General features: G+C 37.6%; 1 long non-coding RNA gene across 4 annotated transcripts in view; it reads left to right on the top strand.

Moving 5' to 3' along the window:
* The window catches only part of LOC134491480 (uncharacterized), a 38,930-nt gene extending 17,155 nt beyond the window's left edge, over positions 1 to 21,775 (top strand). Inside the window, exons 1-5 of one of the 4 annotated variants that reach the window (XR_010067335.1) lie at positions 14,667 to 15,796; positions 15,999 to 16,175; positions 17,638 to 17,742; positions 20,383 to 20,582; positions 21,704 to 21,775. This is a non-coding gene — a long non-coding RNA (uncharacterized LOC134491480). Of the gene's footprint in view, positions 1 to 14,666; positions 15,797 to 15,998; positions 16,176 to 17,637; positions 17,743 to 20,382; positions 20,583 to 21,267; positions 21,505 to 21,703 lie in introns of those variants that run through there. The other 3 variants (XR_010067332.1, XR_010067333.1, XR_010067334.1) reach the window with 3 other exon arrangements.
* The last annotated feature ends 288 nt before the right edge of the window (positions 21,776 to 22,063 follow it).

Here is a 22,063-nt window from a genome sequence, read left to right as displayed (position 1 = left end):
ACTGCAGGATAATCTGCAGGACTGGAATGAGTCAAACATACAGTGGTTCAAAGCAAATGGCTGACTAATGGTATCATCTGGATTTATTTGCTATTAAAAAAAAACACCAAAATAATGGCTGCTAACCTAGCCCTTTTAGGATGGCACCAGTCTGTCCTGTGCAAACAGCTCTGCTGTTGGGAGAATGCTTGAATATCCAGTTAATAGCCATTTCATTTGTCTGATACAGGTGTCTTGGAGGGAGTCAAGATAGTGGCCAGGACCGTGTGATTGAAGCCCCACCCCTTTTTACATGAGGCATGTATGCAACACATATAACAAAGGGGTGAGGCTTCAACCATGTGGTCGCAGCTGCCATGTCAACGTTTTTAATGCCCTCCCCTTCCCTCCCCAGCAGACGCCCCTGGTCTGGAACTTAGTTTTTTAAAAAGCTCTTATTTTTTAATTGATGCACTTAGTCCTACAAAGGACAAAGCTGTATACTAATGTACTTATTTCTGTGAAGAAATTGGGAGGGAGTGAATTTAGAAACTCAGTGTGGACAGAGTTTAATGCTCTGTTTAAATTGTTTTTATACTGATAATATGTTTTTGATCTTTTTCTTTTTTCTGTTTCTGTTTCTCTTTTTTTTTGTGCTTTTTTTTGGACCTTTCCCCTATTTATATTAAAGCAAATTAAAAAAAATAGAAACAGGTTAAAGAATTCAAATTCATTTAGTTTAAAATGCATGCTGCATTTCAAGTTAAGCTTTATAAAGATCTTGATCCCACTGAACGCAATAAGATACATAAGTGACAGTATCCCAATTATTACCTGCAATCCTGGATCTTAATTTTGGCTCAAAAATAATGAGTTGCCATTATTTTTTTCATGATTAAAACTGCCTGAAGGATTTGAAAGAGATTCTTTGTAGTATACAGGAGTATGAAAGAATAATCTTCCATTGACTTATTAAAGCAGCTGCATCTTTTATGAATGCACATAGATTGCAAATTCTCATGGATAAAATCTAACTGGTTGCTAAGAGTCGACAACGACTTGATGGCATGTAATCAATATTTTACTCAGGAAAATGAAGTGGTTGTGTGTGTGTATAAATGGGAAGATAGCCAGGATGATTTTAAAGCTCCTGCGTGTTTCAAAGCCCATCTTTTCAAATGATTTACCCAACTTTCATTACTCACCTTAGGAACAATGTGGAAGGATCATCTAAATTCCCAAATACTGTTTTTGTCAACAATGTTTCTCATACCAAATAAAAGTTGACAAAGGGCATTTTCCTCATGCTTGGCTCTTATTTCTGTAAAATTAGCATAAACACACTTACTCAGAAGTAAATCTTCCTGATTTCAAGTAGGCTTGTTTCTGAGGAAGATTCCTGGCAAGGCTTGAACTCCAAGAACAGATTTCAGAGGAATGAGGGATAAAGTCCCAAAGGGCTGATTTCAGAAAGTGAGCTTTTCAGGAGTTGGGAAGCCAACAGTGAACTCATTACATAGTTTGGCAAGTCTCTGTCACTTGTCTCCCTCCATTAGCTGGCCCTTTCTTCACTCTTTGGCAATACAAAGTTTCAATTGCTTCTATGAAAGATAGTAGGAACATAACAGAAGGATATGGTTGATACTGAAAGTGAGTTTTGCCTTAATCTGGAGTGGCTTCATCTATTTCTCCAAACTACTAACTCCACCATGCCTTTGTAACCATAGCCACTCTTTAAATCAGTCTTTCCTTGCATGTTGCCACTAGTGTGAAATGAAGCCAAGAATACTTTGGTAGGGTTCACATAGCACATTCAGCAGTGGTTTGTTAGCCATATTTTGGAAAATAAATCAAATTGGCTGGATATGTATGTCATGCTAAACCATGGTTTATAAACCAGAATGGCTAAATTCACATTTTCCATTAAGCTAAAATCAAACAAAATACATCACAGTTTAATATGCTATATGAATTCGGCCTTTATTTTAACCAGAAATCTAATCATCAGAACTGAATGTGACTTGTAGAGATTTGGGGGCTGCAAATGAAACTCTGTATTGCAAAAGAGTGAAGGAAGAACCAGCTAATGGGGACAAGTGGCAGATCCTTGCCAAATTGTGTAATGAGTTCACTTTTGGCTTTCCATTCCTGAAAAGCTCACTTTCTGAAATCAACACTTGGGGACCTTATCCATCATTCCTCCAAATCCTTTCCTTTGAGCTAAAACATTTGCAATGAATCTTGCTCAGAAACAAGCCTACTTGAAATCAGGAAGATTTACTTCTGAGTAAGTGTGTTTATGCCACTTTTAGAGCCAGGCATGAGCAAAATGTCTTTCATCTGGTATGAAAATCCAGATAAAAGCAATATTTGGGGATTTATTATTATAATTCTCACATCAATATTCCAAGATTATGTATCTGGCAGCACCTGGCAAAGCTGTATGCCACCAATCATTGAATATTTGGAATACAGATTGGAAACTGTATTTCGTACTGAAATTCCCATCCAAAACCTTGTCCAGCATAAATAGCTGAAATGTAAAAACGGTGGTGTCAAGTCAGACCCACAATCCCTTGCCCAATCTGTTGTCCTGCACATCCCCTTACCAGTGGGGGCATCCTGGTCCTTCCAAGATTTTCTTTGCTCTTAGAAATTAGCTATAAGCAAGTGTCAGATGGGCTTTTGAGGAGTCAAACAACACATGTGCCCTATTTTATGATGAATACTATTCTATAATTTTCAGATTAAAAAAATTACTTGAAGCTGAGATACATGAAATGCTGAATCTGTATACACAATCCAAGAACATACACTCAGCATTGCTGCTGCATCCAAAAGACGTGAGTCCTCCCTGTTCTCTTCCCATTCCTGGATGATCATAGCATGCTAAACATTGCTCTGAAGAGGGAAGGCTGATGCACACCTCTTGTATCACTATAATTGTTGCTTTTACTTTGAACAGGAGATACCTCCTCCCCTTCCCCAAAGAAAAGAAGAAGCTTGAAATGGTACTTTTGTTGCCTTCATCATCCCCAGTGCTTGTTTTGTGAATTTTCATGGAATATTGTATGGAGACAATATCATAATGTTGAGTTTATCTCCAAATATATTTGGGGAGGGGGTTCTGGCTCTTAGCCAAGGAGCATTTTAAATAAACAACAAATAGCTGAAATCATCACTCCAGTGAAATTATGCTCTTAGTGTGATGGGTGTTTAATTGTACAATTGTGTTTTGCTGCAAGAAAACATTAACCAATGTACTAAGCCAAACAAACATAATAAATAGGCAAATGTTCTATCTGGTAGCATCAGTACTAGCAACACTGGGTGAAGCCTTAATCAAGAGGCTACAGCACAGTGTTCCATGCACCCCTCCATCTAAAATGGACGCGAACTTTATCTGTATAATCTTCACAATAATATCGTTAATGTCTAACTACAGTATACTGTTCACACACACACACACCCAGTTGCTATCTTTCCTTAACACATGTAATGTATTATCCACTTTTCTAACTCAAAAGGAGATGCTCAAAGTAACCTACAACATCTAAGCTTTCCTGCATACTGATTGGCACTTGGAAAAGTGCTGACTATGGGCCTCTCCAAATTGCACTTGGAAAATAGCATTCCATTGTGAGACATGCCTTACTGGAGAATTGAGGCTGTGCTCGGGTACCTAGGATCCTGTCCTAGCAATGGTGAAGGAGGATGAGACAGAAGAGGATCTTGCAAGAGTGTTGGGAAAATATTTGGGTGGGTATGAGAAGAGTGAGAAGGGAGTAAAATAAACATCTCCATTTGGTCTTGGGGCAAGTGGGACCAAAAAGAGGGTGGATGGGGGGCAGTGGGTCCCTCTATTTCCCCTGCTGAAAGTAGGGTCAGAAGATGGCATAGTTGGTTGGATGGTGAGGTATTAACTGCAGAAATGACTTTGCTTCTTCAACAGCAATCATGGGGGTGTTGAGAGGAATGATTGAGAGTGTGTGGAGATGGGTGGAGAGGGTAGGGTTAGTAGTAGAGTATCCTTTCTCCCACCTGAGAGCAGGACAGAATGCGACTTGGGAGGAACATGTTTAGAAGACATTTCTTTAATTGGGATTGTCATGGGCAGAAGGAGATAGGGCAGTCTGCTTTTGGGAAAGGGGAATTAGCTACTTGAAGCCAATTCCTACTTCTGGTCCCCTTCTTTCAACTAAAAACAAGGTTACCAGAGTGTCAGAGCACCTAACTTTTTGCTGCTGCTGAATGCCAGGTCTGCCAGTAACAAAACTTGCCTCATCTATAGTGTTATTGTGGATGTGAGAAGGCAAACTTGGCTTGCAGTACCAAAACCTGGTTGGGAATGGAGAGGGCTCTTCTCATCTCAGAAACATGCCCTTCTCAGTTTGGTCTTGTACTACCTGTGAACTTAAGGGAGGAGAGGTGGAGTGGTGGTTGTGTAATGGTATATGGGAATTCACCCAAGGCCTTAAGCACTTGTTGGAAGAGGCCTTGGGGGAATGAAATTGTATCTGAATGGCTCCCATGGTTCTGAGAATTTCTGAGGAATGAAACAAATCAAGAAACACCTAGACCACCATGACAGGAAAATTTACAAACTTGATCTAGCATTGGTAAAACCCATGTTCAGACCTACACTGTGGTGATAAGATCAATGCAAACCCTGTGACTTTCATACTTACTTTCAACCTCAGGATGCAGATAAGAAAAACTAGGGTTTGCATTGTTATTTTGCAATGCATTTTTTCTTTTTTGTCATTGTGATTTTTAATCATCAACATCCAGTGCTTGGATTATTGAAGAAATTGGTAAAATCATTAATTTGGAAGACTTCATATAAGCCATAAAATCTATTTTCCTGCCCAGTGCAGGAATCTCAGTTTTTGTCACCCTGTTTATGTAGCCTCTGCTTGAAGATATCTAGTGAAAACACCACCTTCGTAGATAATTGGTTGCACTGTCAAATTGCTTTTAGAAAATTTTCCTAACACTTAACCAGAACCTGCCTTCCTGTAGCATTTTGTGACCTACACTCTGAAATGAGGAAGTTGACCAAAAATGTGCATATCAGGTACAAAATGTGTTTCTCTGTTCATATGCTTCTCTGTTTAAATCTCCAAGGAATAATTTGTATTATGTGTCATTACATTTTCACAAAGGGTGTGTTCCTATGATTTGATCCTATAATGTGCTGGTAACATCTATCTAAAAATGAACCATTCCGGTTTGATGAATGCTCTAGGTTCTTTGCATGCTAATTTAGTGGCCTGGTCAGTACAGTGGAATGACAGCAGCAGGAAAAAGATCATTCACGTTAATCACTACATAACATAGTTCATATATTCAGATACTATCAGAGAACATTATGAACATGCAGGGAAGATTTGTGGCTTTTTCTACTTCCATTCCTTTTTTGCACCAAACATTTATTTTTTGCTTTCTTCCATTTTCCCTTGAATTGTACTTTACTAATGATTTTCTTATCATGATTCTCAGTTCTGTGAAGCCCTACAACACCTTCTAGAACTAACACCAAAAAAAGATGTCCTTTTCATCATAGGGGATTGGAATGCTAAAGTAGGAAGTCAAGAAATAACCGGAATAACAGGCAAGTTTGGCCTTGGAGTACAAAATGAAGCAGGGCAAAGGCTAACAGAGGTTTGTCAAGAGAACACACTGGTCATAGCAAACACTTTTCCAACAACACAAGAGACTGTACACATGGACATCACCAGATGGTCAATGCCAAAATCAGACTGATTATGTACTTTGCAGCCAAAGATGGAGAAGCTCTATACAGTCAGTAAAAACAAGACCTGGAGCTGACTGTGGCTCAGATCATGAGCTTCTTATTGCAAAATTCAGGCTTAAATTGAAGAACGTAGGGAAAACCAATAGACCATTTAGGTATGACCTAAATCATATACCCTATGAATATACAGTGGAGGTGATGAATAGATTTAAGGGACTAGATCTGGTAGACAGAGTGCCTGAATAACTATGAATGGAGGTTCTTGGGCTCCAAGATCACCGCAGATGGTTACTGCAGCCATGAAATCCAGGAGACAGTGGAGGACAGGAAGGCCTGGCGTGCTATGGTCCATGGGGTCACAAAGAGTCGGACACGACTGAACAACAATGATTTTCTATCATTAATTAGAGGAGTTGAGCAGGTGCATATAATTCTTTTCTGTTTCTGTTCTTGCAATAATGTGCATTCTTAATATGGTGGATAAACTCTCAATGCAACTGCTAACTTTAATTGGTTTTGATTTTTTAATAAAATGTGGGCATGTGTTCTCCAATAGCAACACATACACACATATGCACAATCTAGGTAACAGTTACATACTGTATCGTATCAGGATTTTTGCTTAGGGATATATGGTTGCATCAACATTAGTCTTTCACAGTTTTATAGGAGAAAGGTATTAGCTTTAGTGACATGCTCATGCACAGCCTTCTGTGCAGCGTTCCAAACTTGTTTTTTTTTAAATAAAGACAAGATAGGTAATTCTGAAATCCCAAAATGGGACTGATGGATTCTCAAAGAATTATTTCATTTGATTATCCACTTCAGCAAAGCAATTTTCTGATCTGATTTTTGTCCCTAAGTATGTTTCTTTTTAAACAAATCTGAAGCAAGTTTATCAGACCAGACAGGGAAAACAGGGTTTAGACTTATCTTATTTAAATATATGGGGTGGCCTAGGGAATCCCTCAGCTTTGTTTAACCCTTAAAAAGCCCAGCTTATTTGCAGCAGTACCAGATTCTTTTGAGTTGGGCCTAAATTATATAGTAGAAGAAATACACTGGTTGAATTTCTATATTATGCTAAAGCATAATGCAATTTGTTTATTTGAGCTTAGTATAAAGTGTAAAACCAATATTCAGGCTTTAGCAAAGATAACTGCACCTCTGAGAGAGAGATTGCACCTTTCACTAAAGCATTATAGTATCTGGTGAAACTCTCTCATGTATCTGAAAAGTTCAAAAGCAAGATACCCACACCTTTGCCAATGGATGGATTATACTTTTATTGTCATTTGGATCTAGACCAAATTAGTTACACTTAGGTTTCACTTAAATCAGTGGGACAGATTAGTCATGACTTAACTTGTTCAGTTGATTTAAGTGTAATCAAGTTAGTTATACTGTACTTGGTTCCATCAAATCAATAGGACTTATGTCATTATTAACTTGTCCCACTCATTTGCATAAGTCTACATCTCACCAATTTTCTTTCTATTGGGTTCAGTCACAGAGGAGAAAATTTAATATTTCTGTATACATATACTGTATAAGATATATTTTTAAGGTTGCTGTATCCAGACAGTTCGTACTATACGGTATTAAAGGAATATTAAAGCTGGTTCCAATTTTAAAGCAAGTCCTGATTTTAAATTGTATTTGTAATTAGCGAAGTGTTGACTGAACCTCTGGAACATAACTACATTTGATACTAAATTATTTTTTGCCTCATTGTATAAACACTGCTTTAACAGATTGGTCATAGCAACAATTGGCTCTTTTTCTTACAAATTACATTGTATGTGTGTATGTGTTTGTGTTTGGACAGAACTCTGCAATTTGTCCTGAAACAGAACAGAGATAGCTCCAAATAATTAATTTTTCCTTTTATTTTTTGTATATTCTATCCTTTACAGAGTTCAGCTGACAATTAATCCCACATACAATATTTTACTTGTACCATTTATATTCTCAGCCTTTTCTGTATTTTTCAGCTGTAGATGAGATGACATACTGTGGTTGAAAACTTCAGATGTTTATTATTAATTTTAATGATGTCTGAAGATAATGAAACAAGAGCAGAAACAAAAGAAGAATTGCAGCAGGATTATGCCTTTCCTTTTTTTTCCTTAGTTGGCTTCTACAGCATTAACTTTTGCACAATTATTATAAATTTGGTATGTGAATTTATCCCAGTATGGACAGGCAGTGATGGGAGAGCTTCATTCACTTAACTTCTATCATGCTATTTATTAAATTAAGGAAAACTGCCAGAAAAAAGATGATTCTCCAAAGCCACCTTCAAAAGACTTTTAAACAAACAAAAGTGCAGCTTCAAGACTATATCAGAGGCAGGAAACAACTGTTTTACTTAAGCACAGTTTTACTTTATCCACAGTTTTACTTTATAAGTATTTTTAATGGCCTGTTGCTCCTGGCTTTTGCCCTAGTTTTTCTTCATAGTATCTCTAAAATGTAAATTTTTATCTGGGGCAGGAGAATGTCTCTTTGATCTTGAGCCAAAAAAGTCCTGCATGAGCTTAAATGTATTGTCTGACTTATCACATAACATGTATGACAACAAGACAAGTAGGCTGACTGTAATTCTAGGTGGAGTGAGCAGAAAAAGGCATGAAGAAGCATCAGCAAGAACTATGACAATTAAAAACAATTCTCAAGATTTCTTCATGAAGATTTGCACGTATTTTATTCAATAGGAGATATTTTGGCTTCTTATTTATTTTTGTGCCTTTGAGTCAGTTTTGACTTCTAGTGACTGCCTGGACTCCCTGCAGTGTTCTTGGCAAGGTTTTTCAGAAGTGGTTTGCCATTGCCTCCTTCCTAGATGTGCCTTTTCTGCCATGGAACCTATCGTCTGGAACATCCTCCCTCCTGCGGTTAGGATGGCCCCAACCCTCTTCACCTTTTGGGAGGCCTTGAAGACTGGCTTTGTGCCCAGGCCTGGGGACCCAAGTATATGAAGGGCCCTGTTTCATGGTTGTGCTGACACCGGCGTATTTTAATATCTCTTAGCTGTATTTATGTTTATACTTAATTTTTTGTATTGTTTTTGAGTGTTTTTATTATGATTAGCCACCAGAGTCACTGGTCTGAGATGGTCAGCTATATAAATTGAATAAATAAATAAAATAAGTAAAAATAAATATTCAGCTTTAGATTAGATGTAATTGTTTCAGATGCCAAGTCCTGATGCCATGTGTATAGTGTGTTGGAGTTGTGGCTCCAGAATCACCAGCTTTTTGTACTTTTTATCCTACTGAGAAACCTTTTATCCTATTGTTTTTGCTCACAGTATGTCATCTCAGCAGTTGATAGCATCTGGCTGACCTTATCTTGGTTTAGAAGCTAGGCAGAGACAATCCTAGAGAGCAATAAGGTGGGATTCAACCTGGGAATTCCAGGGCTGTAGGCTAGACTGGGAAAACAGAAAGCATTCGGGAAACAAGCAATGGCAAACCATTTCCACTGTGTTGCGAAAAAAACTGCATGGGCACGTAGTCAATAGGAGTAAGCCTTGCCTGGAGGATATTTTTATCTTTACTTTATCCTCAGGAACATTAATAGCATTTGAATTTAGACATATCAAGCAATGACCGTTTTTCTTCTCTTTTTCTCTGTTCTGCTGTCCCTTTATTGAAAGATGGATACTTTTTGCTCTCTTCAGTCTGTTTCCTTCAGGAAGATACAGTACTTTCTCCTTCTCTGGATATAAGTTCAGAGATGCAAGCTTTCTATCATAGTATGTAACTTCTTAACTAAACCATACTTGGCCCCTGGAATTTAAGCATCTGTCTCTAAATAGCCTTAATGCATTTGGTTCTGCCAACATACTTAGGCTGGCTGGGGAATTCTGGGAGTTGAAGTCCACACAACTTAAAGCTGCCAAGGTTGAGAAACACTGCTCTAGAGAATGAATTGTCAGTTTCTGATGGGTAATATTTTAGAACTTCTCCGTACATAATAGTGTCTTTTGTGACTATAAAGAAGTTTAAAGGAAAAAAATGAAGGCATATTTGCAAATAGCTAGTTGATTGTATACCAAACAGCCTTTGACTATTCACTAATAGATAGCTCAGGTATTCTCCACTGTAGATATTTGTGCCATATACTGTATACACATTGGAGGAGGCTCCAGTTTTGATGCAGCCCTTGGCAGCCCCAGGGTGTGAGCTCACAGGACAGCACTGAAGAAGCTCCTTTCACAAGTAGAAGAGCAAGAACAGAGATGGCACAGTGTACCCTCCTTCCCTTTATTGTGAAATAGAAGAATAGCAGGAGCAATAAAGAACCTGGTCTACCTGGCAAACACTGCTGCCTTTGCCTAACATTTTCATTCCCCACAATGCTCTGGGGTTCTATAGATGAGAATTAAGAGGGCAAGTGCAAGCAGTAGTATTACCAATTAGTCCAGATAATTTGGTTTTGTTTTTCTGTTGCTGACACATGCCTATTTTGTGATTAAAAAAAAAAGAGATAGAGCAAGATGGAGTCATGGGAGATCATAAATGCTTGATAGTTATGACCCCAGATGATGGGACCACACACATAGCAGCATGATAATGGTTCAATAACTGTGATTTCCTAGGTTTGATGAAAGAACCTGGGGGGAAATTTATTTCACCTACTTGGAAGAAAGCAGCAAAGGAAATATAAAATAAATATAAAATACAGTGAAAAGTTATCATTTCACATGCCATCAACAGGATAAAATACAAATGCCTTTATCAGTTTGGAAAAAAAATGTTTGTTGTTTACTTTAGAAGTCTTGGCTTGAAAATAAAATGGGATACTTGGCGTATGAGGTATTGTTATTGGCATGCTTGAACTTCTAAATGTACTCAGTCCAGAGTAGGTTGAGTGAAGCTCTAGATGTGTTCCCAGTGATGGAATCAGACTCCAGGCCAAACAATGTGCTTAGCTTTGACTTCCAAAACAGAGACAAGACAGCGTTTGGTTGAATCTGGCTCAGAAATGTCATTATAGTTATATAAGCAAGCTTTTTAAAGATTAAAAATGTTTTTATTTATTTTGCTGTCAGTTGTTCCTAGAATATAACAATGAAAGCATTGCCCAGTAAGATGCTGTCATAATGAAGTTGTACACTTTCGTTGGATTACAAAATGCACTTCTACTGTATATAAAAATACGCTCTTAGATGTTATGACTTGATTCTAAATTATTGCACACCTGTCCATTAGTGCATATGCTCTTCCTTTCCAGGGCTAAGCCAAGCCACTTTACTGCAGAATGTAAGGGACAAAATGGTGCCTTCTCACCATGCCATAGACTGGATATTGAATCTTTTTCCTCTCCAGTAATAGACTAGCTGGTAACATCTGCCACCAAACTTGAGACAGCAAAATGAATAGGCACAGCTAGCTGGGTGCCCAGGTGCATGTCTCTGTTTTCTAATAGATAGCAACATCTGGGGAAGTGATTCAATCAGAATAACAGGGCAATTACAGGCATCTTCCACCTGAGGTGGTCACCTCACTCTGCCTAATCCAGTCTGGGCAACCTGTACCTCCTGATCTATCCCCAAGACTGCATCAGGGATGGGGCCAGTCTTACCTCAGGGGAGAATGATATTCCACAGGGTGGGTGCCATGGCGAAAAAGGCCTGTCTCCTGCCAAATGTAACTCCTTTGCAGATGAGACCCACAACATACTTCTCCTGCTGCACCTGATGGGACAGGCAGATGTAATCAGGCAGAAATGGTCCCTCATATAACCCAGCCCCATGCTGTGAAAGGCTTTGAAGGTCAAAACCAGCACCTTGAATTTAGCCCAGAAGCAAATTGGCAACCAATGCAGCTGCGCATTATTCTGCAGAGTAAATTGCAGGGTTTTTTTTAACTGTTCATAAAACCATGTTACCGGATCAAAGGTTCACAGAACCCTCTTATCGGGATCGCTTCCATCTTTTACATCCTGGCGTTAACAGACTTCGTGTTGCCAGAAGGGAGGGGTGCCAGATCGGAGTGTGAACTGGATTGTTATGGCTGAAGACATATTGGCAGAGCAGCCTCAAGGCCATCAGGGGTGGAGGAATGCCAGAACAGCCATCTGGCATGGGAAGAGGGGTTGCATGCTTTAGTAGGTAAAAGGGTAGGGGGTAAGTTAGAGGCTTGTAGTTTTAAATCTTGGTTTGAGTGGGAATTCTCCATTCACAGCTTTCTTCTTGTACTAGTCAATTCGCCTCATTAAAGCAATAGAAAGAGCCTGGTCTCTGGACTGTCATTGAATGAGTGCTTGAGTGTGCTAATCATTACAGCTGTGCCCAAATGTTATTTTTCCATGTAAATACGACCATATCAGCATGATCTTTCAGAACATTCTCTAACTTTATTTCATATCAGTCTTGAAATCTACTTCTAAATGGTCCTGCTGGCTTTAAAAATGTTTCATGGATTTAATCTATTTTACTGCTTTGAACTTATCTTCACTAAGTCATCAGTGCACCTGCTAACTTGGCTTTTATAACTCCCCCACCCATGCAAAATCATTATCTTAAGACAGTCTGTAATTCAGATTCTCCATTTAATTTGCACCCACCAGATAAAATACATCTAGTCTTAACTATACTACCTCCCATGTCTCTTCATACTGAGCACAATATTGGCAGACAAACAAGAAAGTGTTGTATGGGTTTTAAGAAGTGAATGCAAAAGATTTTGGAAGTCATTCAAGAACCATACAGGCAGTTTATATGACAAGACTGGCTTGGAAACTAAGCAGGGTCAGGCTTGGTTAATTCTTGGATGGGAGACCTATAGAGAGTACCAGGCCTGTATACTAGAATGGTAAAAAAACAACCCAACATTATTTAAATAATGCTACCAAGAAAACTACATGAACATGTTTGTGAAGTGAGGAGGAATCAGTCTCAACCTGAAGAAGGCTTTACCTTTACACCTTGCAATAATTTTGAGATATGGTTAAACTGAGGCCAGTGTTGAAACTGATTTAGCCAGCAACTGATCTGCAGCAATTATTCAGAAGAAGGAAGAGAGGAGGAGGGAAGGGGAATATTGGCCAGTTCAGGCTTCTGGAACATTGTTCTGTGGGTCAGGTTTTCTTTCTAACAGTGTTTCTGTTTTATTCTGCTTGGTCATCTTGGTGGTTTTGATAGAAAGCCATGTACTAAACAAACAAATAAACCTATATCCAGTCATCATGGATATTACATATTTACTAAGTTTGTTCTTCCTATGCCAGCTTCTCTTTGACCTTAGGCCAAGAGATTTCTAAACCCTGAGAAGCAGATGAACCATTTTTTTAGTGCTAAACATGCTAAGTTTATTTGTAATTCCAATCATCAAAGAAACAAATTAATAACTGAGCAGATAGTACTGGCAGAATCACTAGAATTAGATAGAGACAGGCACATATTATATAAACACACACACACGTATATACACACATACATCTACATGCATACACATGTAGATACAAATTGAAGTTCATGTTTTTGTAACCTTCAACTATTTTTTATAATTCAGAATCAGGATTTTTTAGGAAATGATTTAACTTTTTAATCAATTTAAGTTTTTAACCTGTTTTTAAAATTGCTGACTGTAGTGCAAACAAAAATAGTCAAGCCTGTATTTACAGATTCTTAAGTATTAAGCAGGACCACCCAGTGAAACAATTTAATTAAAGCCTGCCTTTTTATGTGCAAGCAAGTGGTGGAGTAAAATATATGAGTCTGTATCTAAATGGCACCACATAGTGTTTTATAGACACACCCTGATTTATTTCTCAGTTCAATGGAGTGCAAAATGTAAAGGTAAGAAAAATATATTTTGCTGACTTTGCTGCAAAACCTCTGTAACAAATTGTACAACTTCATTCACAACACAGGTAGGCAGACTTCAGGCACATGGAATCTACTCAGTTTTGGGTTGATCTTAAGAATGTTTTACAAAATCTTTGAGATCACCCAGCTGGAGTCAGTTGCTGTATAGTAGTTGTGGGTTGGGGGAGTATAGCAGCAGTTTTTAGAAGGTAGCCATGTTCATTACTTGCATCAAAACCACAAAATATAATATATACAGTATATATATAACATACTTATTATCACAGCAACATTCCTAGTCCACTGTCCACTTTTTCAGCCTTATGAGGAATATTGTCCTGAGAAATGAGCATTATACATTCCCAAAGGTGTTGTTGGAGACAGAGGAAAAGGGAAGGAAAAAATGGTGAAAGGAAAGCTGATTGACAGTGAGAATGACAGAGACTTTTAACAGTTAGACATGATATGGACATTCCTGCACTAAACAGTTATTACTGTATGGTATGAAAACCCTTGATCTGTGTATAAATCCACAAGAAGCAGCATTAAATCTTGTGACTTCTAGCTTTTTTTAGATATTGCCAGTGCAAAATTCCAAAACTGTCTAGTGAAGCTTCCTATGAAGCCAATTAAAAGTAAATTATTAATATGATATTCTACACAAGAGGTACACTGAGTTTTATAAGATATGCAATTTTCAGAATGTCAATCATGCTAAACATTTATTTGCACCTTCTAATTTTTTGTGCTCCTAACTATTAGAAATAATCTATTGCCAGTCTCTTACAAATTGCTCAGTGAATTTACCTGTAAATTTAGATTTATCTTCAACCCATCATCTATACAAGGTCTGAGTTACCTATATATTTCGCTTATATATTTATTTGCATTAAAGGCGAAGCTTGAAATAATAACATACAGTAATTCATTACTTTTTAATACAGTTTGTGGCCTACTCATTGTGCCTATTTAAAAAAAAACAATAAAGTCTATGCTGGAAAGGATATTATTAACATTTGAATAAAAGTTCTCATATTTAATTTAAAGAGCCACATTGCAAAAAGCTAATTTATAGCATGAAAGATACTATAGGTAGAAAATTCCGCTTATGAAGCATCTAGGTTTTTCAGCAAGGTGCAAAACATCATACTTTTTAAGAAGTTCTAGTACAAAGTAGTGGAAAAGAGCCAAAACAGAAAACAGGAACAAGTCTGGAATATTTCAGAAACTTAGCAAGTGACAGATGAATGCGGGAGTAGTATGTTCCTTTCTTTTTCTTTTAAGAGAATGAAAGTTTCTAGAGGACAAACTTCAGATCGATTCTGGATGACAGGTTTAGTAATTGGCTGCCTTCTTCCACATTGTTCAATCTCCTTTAAAATACAGCAAGGTCATGCTAACCCAGACCACTCACATCAGACACCAGTACACCTTACACAGTCTCATGTTCCTTGACTATTTGCTTCCAGTTTATTCTTTCCTAACTCCTTCTCTCCTAAAACATGATTCATTACAGTAGATCTTTCAGAGATGCTTCTATAAAGAGGCTATTTAAGAGATGCCAGAAGAAATTATCCTTGCACATTTTGATATATATTGGCATGTACTGTTAGAGGAAATAGATTATCTAGAACCCTTTCAATCTGAGTTCAGATCCAGATTTGGCACAGAGATAGCCGTGGTCACTCTGACGGCTGGATAGATATCCTGCGGATATTCTGTTTCTCTCAGGAGCTTTTGACCCTGGTATCTTTTTGGATAGCTTGAGTGGACTGACTATTGGAGGCTCTTTGTGGAAGTTCCAGTCTTATGCTCTGGGTACAGTGGGAAGTGATATTGGCAGACACTGGAGTCCACAAAGATCCACATTATTTTTCATGTTATTTAACTTCTATATGAAGTTGCTGGGAAGAGTATGTGAATTTGAAGCCACTTGCCACTAGTATACTAATGATACCCAGCTGTAGTTTTTCCCAAAGTACATCCAGAACTGGATGTTTCTAAAGCCTTTGCACGTCTCCAGAGTGTAAAGGCCTGGAGACGTGGGATATGGGAGAACAAACTGAAGCTGAACTTGGACAAGGCAGAATTGTTGCTGGTTCCAGAAGCTGGAATTTAGGATTTTGGTGATAAATCTCTTCTGGATGAACCTGCACTCCCACAGAGGAACAGATTCAAAGTTTAGGAGCCCTTCAGGATCCAGCATTGAAGCTGTATAACCACATAACATCTGTGGCAAGGTAGGCCAGTTATACTGCTAATTGGAGGGGAGAGAGTGTCATGCTTTGCTACCTTTAACATTGGAGAACTGAAATGCCCTCTTCCTGGCATGGCTCTTGAGGAATGCAGCAGCATGGGCAGTGAGTACCATCTTTCATGAATGCCATGTCACCCTTGTGTTGAAGATACTATTTTGGTTCTCTCTCTCTCTCTCTTCTGCAGGCCAAGTTCCAAGCTCACTTTGGTGTACAGATGTTACATAGCTTAAGCCCAAGTTACCAGTCAAACTGCCTCCTCCAATACAATTTGCTCCACACTCTCAGGGATTCAACAGGGTGCCTTTTACTGATCCTATCATGAATATATCAATACATCAATAGTAAAACCTGTCTTTTTATGGTGAGGCTGTTTTGTAGAACAGTGTCATTGGAGATGAGGCAGCCTTATTCTTATTACACCTTCCTCTATCTTTGCTCAGGCTTTTAGAGTTGTCAGAGTAGTAAGGTGTTGTTTCTGCATGTATCTTGGTGGATATATATTTACATACAGTACAGTATATACAGACTAAGTTTAGGCAAAACATGATTTATTCATTTGCCTCTCTGTTTGCCCATTTGAAATATTGATCTTAACTTTCATTCAATAGACTCATGGTTTAGCATTACTTTTCAGTTTGATTCAAAGGTTTGAACTGAGTTTGGCTGGATTTTGTACATAGAGCATGTTGCAATAGTCAAGATGCGATGCAATCAAGCCAGCAATAATTGTTGCCAATTAGACTCAGAAAAGGCACAGTTGGTGCACAAAAGATAATTGTACAAACACACTCTTTTTTCTGGATTTAGTTTCTTTTCTCTCATTTACCCTGTTAGTGAACTTAGGCACATGGCTGAACTTAGTATCAGCTGTTTCCTTGGAAAACAGAAATAAGAGCAATAACAGCACCTGGCAAGATGAGCAATAGAGCTGGGTAGCATCAGTAAGCTGATGATATCTCACTGTAAATCTCTCCTTCTGCCGTTTTAGTAGATGATGACCAAGACTGAGGACAAGATAGGACAATATCAATAGACTTTGTGTTGTACTCTGGTTCCCCATCCTTTGCTGTTTATTTATTTTATTCATTTAAAACATTTTTAGGGCTGCCCATCTTAAACCAAATTCTGGGCAGCTCACAACCCAAAATTTATAGATAGATGTAGATGTAGATATAGATGGATACACACACACACACACTAAAATAAAAACATTAAAACAAAAAAACTTGGCACCACAGCTAAACTTTCCCATGCAGCCCACAACAAGTTTATTCCATGCCCATCTCACCTTCTCCCAGTGCTTGGGGGAAAAGCCAGGTCTTCAGTGATTTTCAGAAGGTTAACAGGGTATTGCCTGACAGGAAGGAGTGGGACAAGAGTAAAACAGTGATTCCAAGCTCCAGTCTTGCTAGGTGGTCCAGAAGGATATCATGGTTAATGATATCAAAAGCTGGCAAGAGGCCCAGTGTAACTGTCAGTGCCATGCTCTACCCATCTACCCCTCTACCAAGGGGCCAAAGCAGTTTTCGTATCATAGCCCTTCTGAAAGCTCAGTTCCAATGGATACAGAAAACATGAATATTTTATACTGGCTTGTAATTGTCTAGTTCCCAGGCCAGAACACTGTTTCTTCATTAAAGTTCTTATTACTGCCTACTTTAGGCAAGGGAAATATCTCCAAATCTTGGAACAGTATATACTTTTCTCCACTGAGAGCAAAACCAAAGGAGGGAGGGGGCATTTTTTGCTGTGCAATGTAAGTCTAATAGGCACAGTGCTGATGTATATCATGAATTAACCTTTTTTCTTCATTGTTTGTAAAGAATGTTTGACAAATAAAAAAATGAAGTGCCAACAATTAGTAGAACAGATAAATATGAAATGTTCTGGAAGTCCACTCTAAAACCATGGGAACACCACAAAGAAAGGTGTACTTAACATTCAGCTGTTTCTTAAGATAAAAGCAGACGTAGGGGAAAACAAATCTCAGCTTTAGACAGTAAAACTTGCTCTTCTTTTGCGGATAAATCTGTACGCAGGCTAACACCATAAGGATGGCTTAAACTGGAAAGTGATGTCCATTAGAAACAAATAAGACTTTCCAAAACTTTGGCTCAGAGTCTGAAAAATTAAATGCAAAGACAAATTTGACTGCAAACATATTCAGGCATATTTGTAGAAGCTGATGCAGCTAACTTCTGCCATTAAAATCCAACAAAGAAATTACATTTACTTTGCTCTTTGACTTCATGAAAGATCTATCTTCTGTTTTACTTTCCTGATAATAGCTGTGGTAGGTTCATGAAAGTTCACACGTTAGGTGTCTGTGTGAAAAATGTGCTTAGTATGTGTGAGAGAATGTTGTAAATTTTGAAGACATAGGCAGAAGGAAGCTAGAAAATGGCTAGAAATGAATTCCTTTGGAGATGTGGAACTTCCTTTTCGTATGTCAAAGATAGATGTCCACTGTTATGATATGCTTGGTAGCACAGCTCGTTACTTTTGTTTTGGTTTACTGAATGCCCAGTTTGATTTTATTATTTAGTCAGTCCAATTTGGTTCATGGCACATCTGCATGCCAGTTTGCTGAAAAGTAGCTTAATCTTTGAAAATTACCTTCTTAGCCATTTTTAAGGGTGGCTCATGCCTTATTTCTATGTACAATTGATTTGAAAGGAGTTCTGCTTTTGCAATGCTACAGTTTTCATAACTTGGTAAATAATAACTATCTCCCAATGCTGATACAAGTAAAAATGATATTCTATCTGACCTATTACTTGGAGAATTCCAGGAAGAGGAAGTAGTTTTAAGGATATGCAACATTTAAACAGGATTAAATAATTCTGGAAAATGCTTAAAACCTCTTCTTTATGGACCACACAAGCCTTATTAGAGGTCCTGTTTCCAAAAAAATGAAGCTACTGTCAAATCTAATTTAATTTTAATTTAATTTTCTCTGTTCACAGTCATGCAAAGTAAAAACATATGCACACACCGCCTTAGATCAGAATACTATGAGCAAATGTTTGTCTGGCTCACTTAATTGCCTCCAATCCATAGATTAGAGAAAGCCTAGGTAATTTAAAATATAGCATCTTATGATGTTAGCAAATGTTTTTCATTTGCTAGTCTTCATGTTTGGTCCCCTCATGGTTGTGGATGCAAAATAATTGCATTTGCTTGTGATCTTTCCAATGGGAAAGAGGGAGTTATTTCGTTCTTTACTAGATCTTTTCCTGACATGTTCTAAGTTTTTCTACTTGTGTACCTGCCAATTGTCTATTTCTATTAGGAAATGAAATTCAAGTAAGAATGCACAATTAAAATATATCAGCTCTATAGAGCTCCTATTTGATTGACAATTCAATAGAAGAGTTTTACCTTATTATAGTATATACTATAGTGTATCGCATTGTATATGCCAGCAGATTATCAAGGATTTATTATGGTCTGCATTTGGAAATAACATTTTCTGGCCCATACTTCTTGGACAACCATGGATGAACTGGCATACACTTATCCTCCAATTCATGTGGTTCTGAATTGGGCAAGGCAGCTCTTGGCTCAAAAAGTACACCAAAATACACATAAAATAATGTATTTGAGAATAAAGTATATTTTAAAAACTATAGTGTGAGTTAAAATATCTTCCAAAATGTATATTTTTGTGAGAAAATGGAATCAAAAATATTTAACAAGATATAAACAAATATTTATATCTGTAGCAGTATACAGATGGTGTGATTTAAAAAAAACTATGGAAAAAACAGAATGAGACAAAAAATAATAAACAGGTTGAACTGGTTTATCTTATTACTGTCTAAAGCATGGGTAGCCACACCAGCAGACTGGCAGTGGAGAAAGAAGATAACCACAAAGCAGCCAAAGCAATCTGGTGCCATTTAGAAGTTTTTGGTAACCACTGTCACTTTTTCTACAAAATGTGAAAAGGATGCAATTTCTGGAAAAACAGGCCATGAAAACAACTACAGTAACCCCCCTGCCCCCCGCAAAAAAAAAAAAAGGATGATTAGAAGCTCTGAAAGAAGTTTACAGTGATGGTATAGAATTAGAATGAAGGGGAGGAGGAGGAGGAGGGGGGAGGGGAGGAAGAGGAGAAGGTCCATTCCTGTATCTCTTGAAAATGTGTATTCCTTTAAGAAAAAGAAGTAAAATTTGTTTTCATATTGGAGAAGGTGAATCTTGGAGGAGGTGTTTAACTAACACAAAAAAACTTAATAGTAGAATAAGAACAAGAAGAATGTTATAATGTAAGGGTGTAATTTGCTAAATATGAATATGACAAATAATTTTGAAATGTTCAAAAATTGTGCCATTTTGTCAGGAGGAAAAAGCTATTTGCAGATATATTAATCAAACGTAGGAAGACTTGGCAAAAATCTGAACTTAATAAAGGAAAGAAGGCTCATAAAGTAGTTCAAGATTTCCCAAATGAGAAGAACATCTAGCACTGATTATGAAGAACAAGAAAGCTAATGTTGAAAAAAGGCTGAGAAGCAGAACTTTTCCCAGTATGAAGCTGTTTTTCTTTTTTTAATATCCACTAGAAATTAAAGAACAAAGCAGCAGAAACTGAAGAAAACCTGGAGAAAATTGCAGACAACAACACAACAGATATATCCTAGGTCACAATGGTATAAATGTGGTAATATTTGTACTAAACTCTTCACATTAAAAAAAAGAAGAAAAGAATCCAAACAATAATTGATTCATCCATTTTGCTGAAAGAGAAAATTAGGTATTTGTTGTAAATCCATCTGGACCCTTAGTCTGTTTATAACTTTCCAAAATCAATGTTCTAATCACCCTTTTACAGTTCATTCCTGTAATGGTATGTGGGAATGACCTTGGGAGATGGGGGGAAGAGATGCTGCCTAGGGAATGATCAGATAAGAGAGGGTATAGCCCACGTCTTCATAATGGACAGGGAAAGAAACTCAGAAATGAACCTCCCTAACTTATCAGGCTGTAAAAGAGACAGTGGGGAATTTATACTTTCAGACTTGCAAGATTGGTAGCCTTCTCAAGTAGACCATATAGGAAACATGACCAGATGAGCTAATTATACTTTACTGTAAGGCTACATTAACAGAATCTTGCAAGTCTGAAAGTACAAATCTCCCACTGTCTCTTTTCCGGCCTGATAAGTTAGGGAGTTCCTTTCTGAATGTCTTTGAATTTGTGAACTTTGTGTCCATAATATAGGCTACATTGCAGCTAAGGGCTTGGTGGAAATCCCTTGACTCCCAGCCACTCAACTCATGAGCTGACTGCAGAAACCTCAGTTCCTGCAGTTTACTCATGAGGATCAGCTGTCTGAAGTAAAAGTGGAGGATCTCACAAGCACTCCTTTTCTCAGGGAGATTTTTGCCAGCCAGAATTCAGCTTCTACTTGCCAATCTTTCTGCAATGCCATCTCCGCTCCTTTGGAGATGGTCTAGTTTGCCATGAATCTTCACTGGAAGTCCAGAAAATTAGGTATTTGTAAAAGCAATTTCAACTGAATAAAATTAGTTGTTGGTTGTTGTTTTTTTGCTGCAGGAGACCAATGCATCTGCCTTTCTCAAAACTGATACTGTATTGTATCCTTTAACACATCTATCTACTTGCATCTTCCTCATCATGAAACAGATAAAATAATAAAATTTATCAATTAAACTTACACAATGACTGTTGCAATTAAACTGTTATACAACCAGTTCTAAGATTCTCTCTTGCTGGGAGTTTAAATGGTAATCAATCAATCAATCAATCAATCAATGTATTTCCAAACAAATTTTCCAATTTGTAGTCTCTATAGTCTCTGAGAGGAAATTTGTCCGAATAAATTTCTATGGACTCTCTCTCTCTGTCTAACGGGAATTGGAGGACTGTAGAAATAAATAAAGTCCAAATAACTGCCCTATTTAAAAATTCTCTGCATGTGAAAAGCTACTATATCAAGAAAGAATCCTAGCTTAGATGTTTTCACTTGGATATGCCTATTGTTTTTTTTTAATGCAATTGCATGTAGTGTGAACTTGTACATTTCAGACATATTCTTCTGAAATATAGCTCTATCCAAATTAAGATCACTCCTATTTTCTGGATTGGTAGTGTTGGGATGATTAAGAATTTATATTGGCTTTGTGACAATGGCATTAGACTACTCTCAGAAGTAAATCTGACTGTCTGATAGGATAGTCTATGGTTGAGATATACATGATACAAGACAGACATGGTTTCCAG

Source organism: Candoia aspera, chromosome 2, assembly GCF_035149785.1.
Source record: "Candoia aspera isolate rCanAsp1 chromosome 2, rCanAsp1.hap2, whole genome shotgun sequence".
In the NCBI taxonomy this organism is placed as follows: domain Eukaryota; kingdom Metazoa; phylum Chordata; class Lepidosauria; order Squamata; family Boidae; genus Candoia; species Candoia aspera.
This window is presented reverse-complemented; position numbering and strand designations above follow the sequence as displayed.